Raw genomic sequence first — 4,275 nt, 5'->3', positions numbered from 1 at the left:
CTCTCTCCCTCTTCCTTCTCTCTGAAATCAATAAAAAAATATTTTTAAAAAATATATATATTCTGAAAAATAGTGAAAAATTATGGGAATTACAATGTTACACTCGATTATATTCACTTAATGCAGCAAAAGAGGAACAGGGAAGCAAAAAGAGATGAGACATATCGAAAACAAAATGTAAAATGCCAGTGCTCGCTTCGGCAGCACAGATACTAAAATTGGAACGATACAGAGAAGATTAGCATAGCCCTTGCGCAAGGATGACACGCAAATTCGTGAAGCGCTCCATATATTTTTTTAAAAAAGTAAAATGCCAGATCAAATCTAACTACATCATAAAACTTTATGTGAATGAATTCCACAACCCAGTCCAAAAGGTAGAAATTATTTGACTAAAATTTTAAGAACAAGATCCAAGTATACGGGAGGTCTCCTCTCACATGCATGCGGCGAAGGCAGGCGCTCCCCCGTTCTCCACCCTCCGGGCACCGGGCTCCGGGCCTCAGGGCAAGGGCAGCCTCATCGAGGGATCAAAGGCCTGGCGGCCAGCCAGGTCCCTCCCCCGCGCTCTTCCCTGGGGCCTAGGCCGAGGCCGAGGCCGAGGCCGAGCGGGACTTTCTGAAGCTGTTTTGTCTTCCAGACTTCCTTGTTCCCACTGGCCAAGGGGCGAGCGTCCAAGAGACAAAGGTGAGCCTGCCTCCTGGCCTCCGAGGACCAGCAATGGGAGGAGCCCCGTGCCCCCAGCTCTGTCTGCTGGGAGTTGGGGGCCGGAGGGGGCTGGCGTGGGAATCACGCCCCCATAAAAGCTGAGTCGTCGCCTATGGGTGGCGCGTTTTCCATGTCCCTGAGCCCTCTTCCCATTCCTTAGCCCAGTTGCTTCATACAACTCTCTTGTGGGCTAGAAGGCAGCATTCTGCATCATTCGATGGGTGAGGAAGTCATGGCTGAAATCCGGGCCTGTGTGTTGCACGGGGGGACATTCAGCTGGGATGTGCGAAGGCGCACATCCTGCCTCCCGCACAGCAAGGCCCCGCATGTAGTCACTTTGTCCCTTTCCAGCTACATCCTAACGCCACTGCGCCTGCCGCGTTTGGGCCACTGCTGTCTGTGGCATCCACACACGAGTCACGCGGCAACGCTCCTTAGGAAAGTCTAACCTTGAGGGACACTTTCCCTTCCGAAACCTGATGTGACCGGGAAGCCCCGGGGGGGGGGGGGCTCGGGCTGCCGTCACCCTGTCCTGTAACGAAGGCCGGGTTGCATCCTAGAAGGCGTTTACTGAGAAGGCCTGCCAACCAAGAAGGCAGGGCGCTTACAGGCGTTCAGATCCCATCTCCCAGCAGGTGCAGGGACAGGACTGCAGGGGAAGGGGCGGGGTGAGGCTGGGGACGGAATGCAGCTACGTGCAGGCCTGGAGGCGCCCAGCCAGCCGGCAGCTACTGTCCTTAGTCACCGGGTGATGAGATGGTGTTTTGATTCCTGGTGGGTCGGACTGACCCTGCTTATCAGTTCTACTTGCTGGAGTCACAGCTGAGTCACCTCCATCGCTTGGCACAGGCCTTGGGAAGGAAACTTAAGGAAAACTTAACCCCCTATTCACGTATAAGAAACTGAATCCCCTATTCATATAAGTACATATATGTGTTCTAAGATTTTAAAATAATAGGATTATTTATCTATCCCCCCCCCCCCATCACTAACAGCCACCATCGGGGTCGACACCTTCCCCCAGTGGCAGTGAGAACGGTCGGAGGACCTGGACGCAGGCACCCACAAGTGTCTGGCTCTCACCTCCAGGGCGTTTGCATCAACAATATCAACCGGTGCTGGTTCGTCTCCTACATCAAGCCAAGCGAGCCCATCTGTGGCAGCGACCAGACCACCTACAACGGGGAATGCCACCTCTGCTTCACCATCCTGTAAGCCTCCCTCCCGCCTCCCTCCTCTCAGGGCAGGAGACTAACGGCGGCTACGACAGGCGGGACCTCCTCCGAGGGCTTCCTACTCCTTCCATCTTCCCTCCAGCCTCCTCCACGACTTGCTCCCCCATTTCTTCCATTCTTGCCTGTGCTCCCCTTCGCACCATGCAGAACCAGAACCCCCTGGAGGTGAGGGCGCTGTGTCTGCCCTGGACAAGGATCGATTGAGAAAAACAACCCGGCCGGTGTGGCTCAGTGACTGAGCATCGACCTACGAACCAGGAGGTCATGGTTCAGCTGCCTGGTCAGGGCAGCCCGGGTTGTGGGCTCGATCCCCAGTAGGGGGTGTGCAGGAGGCAGCTGACCAATGATTCACTCTCATCATTGATGTTTCCATCTGCCTCTCCCTCTCCCTTCCTCTCTGAAATCAATTTTAAAAAAATATTTTTTAAAGAGAGAAAAACATATTTCCCCCCTTTGTTTAATATGTTATTACATTGGCTGATAACTTTAGGCTGAGTCACAGTGCACTCATGGATAACCACTTGATCAGAATGTATAATCTTTTCATATTCAGTTGGCTTCAATTTATTAGTATTTAGTTGAGAATTTTTGCATCGTATTCATGAGGGATATTTGTCTGTAGTTTCCCTTTTTTATGATGTCTTTGTTATCATGGTAATTCTGGCTTCATAAAATGATTAGGGAGTTTTATTCCTCTATCATTTGGAAGAGTTTGAGAAGGATTGGTATTAAATCCTCTTAAAATGCCTGTTAGAATTTACTAATGAAAACATCAGATTCTGAACTTTTATTAGTTTGATTTTTTATTGATTCGATCTCTTTCCCTGACATAAGTCTGTTGATTTTGTTTCCTCTTGAGTCCGATTAGGTAACTTGTATGTGTCTAGGAATTTGTCTATTACACCTAGGGCATCTAATTTATTGACGTGCAATTGTTCATAGTATCCCCTTATAGATATTATTTCTTTAAGGTCACTAGTAACGGCTTAACTTTCATCAAATGCATACTTTCATGTACATTCTCTTTCTAATACTTTTATTAAATATTCAAGATTACTTTGAATTTTCTATATTTGACTTAAGGCTGAGTATATTTTATATGTTCACTCTCTTTGACAAATAAAGATCTATGTAACAGATATTTTAAAATACTTACTAAAATAAGAATTCACTATTAGCAGAATGTTTTCTTCTCAAACTTAGCTAAAGATTATCAAGTAAAAGTCATAACTTATATCATAGAGCAAAAATAATCATTTCAAAATATAATTTCTTTCAGATACAAAAAGGTTAACATAACTAAACTGCATGGTGGACCTTGCGTAAGTAAAGTTGCTTTTACTTTTAATTTTTAGGAGTAAACCAAATGTAGTTAAGGGCTCACCGTAGTAGAGAATTTTAAGTATTTTGTTATGAAAAACCTCAAGCATGCGTAGTGAGAGACAGTAACGTAATAAACTCAGATGCCTGCCACGTGGATTCTACAAAGTGCAAGTGTTTGCGCATCTCCTCCCCCTCGTTTCCTTTTTCTTTCCTGAAGTTTATGAACCCAAACCTCAGACATCATGTTATTTCACTCCTACACACTTCAGAGCACATCTCTAAGAAGGGTGGACACTTTCTTGCACACCAACAATGCTGTTTTGTTTAATTTTTAAAAAATATATATATTTTTACTGACTTCAGAGAGAGGAAGGAGAGGGAGAAACATCAATGATGAGAGAGAATCATTGATCGGCTGCCTCCTGCACGCCCGACGCTGGGGATCGAGCCCACAACCGGTCACGTGCCCTGACCGGGAGTCGAACCGTGACCTCCTGGTTCCTAGGTCGATGCTCAGCCCCTGAGCCAGGCCGGCCGGGCTCAATAACTTTTCTTTACAGCAGTAACACCCAATCTATATACATAAAAGCCAAAGCAACCGGCCAACTGGCCAGTCGCTATGACTCGCACTGACCCCCAGGGGGCAGATGCTCAACACAGGAGCTGCTAAGCTGCTGTCACTTGGCAGCGTGGTTCTCGGGTGACGCACCAGGAACCAGACAGGAGGGAGCCCGATTCCGGGGTGCGGCACCCGAGAACCGCCCTCTCGCAATCCGGGACCCCTGGGGATGTCGGAGAGCCGGATTCCCGGATCCCCACAGGCTGGGCCGCCGGACCCCACTGGTGCACAATTCGTGCACCTGGCCTCTAGTTGGAAAATAAAATGAGAAACAGTACATCACTCAAAACAGAAACAAAAACTATCAAGTATCTGGAAACTAACCTTTTCCTCAAGACTCACACACTTTCAAAGCTCCAAGGGTATTTAAGAGCGTGCGGAGCCCACGTC

At 47.9% G+C, this 4,275-nt stretch overlaps 2 long non-coding RNA genes across 2 annotated transcripts in view; one reads left to right on the top strand and one right to left on the bottom strand.

Annotated features, from left to right (window-relative positions):
* LOC102263094 overlaps positions 1-3,265 on the top strand; it is a 13,960-nt gene extending 10,695 nt beyond the window's left edge. Inside the window, exons 2-3 of the long non-coding RNA XR_313545.2 lie at positions 641-1,919; positions 3,223-3,265. This is a non-coding gene — a long non-coding RNA (uncharacterized LOC102263094). The remainder of the gene's footprint in view (positions 1-640; positions 1,920-3,222) is intronic.
* Positions 275-1,860, bottom strand: LOC106725957. The gene is made up of 2 exons (XR_001361972.1): positions 1,792-1,860; positions 275-1,559 (listed from the first exon to the last, which is right to left on the bottom strand). It is a non-coding gene; the product is annotated as an uncharacterized LOC106725957 (long non-coding RNA).
* Positions 3,266-4,275: the final 1,010 nt, after the last annotated feature.

This window comes from Myotis brandtii, unplaced genomic scaffold (genome assembly GCF_000412655.1).
Source record: "Myotis brandtii unplaced genomic scaffold, ASM41265v1 scaffold207, whole genome shotgun sequence".
Lineage (NCBI taxonomy): Eukaryota > Metazoa > Chordata > Mammalia > Chiroptera > Vespertilionidae > Myotis > Myotis brandtii.
This window is presented reverse-complemented; position numbering and strand designations above follow the sequence as displayed.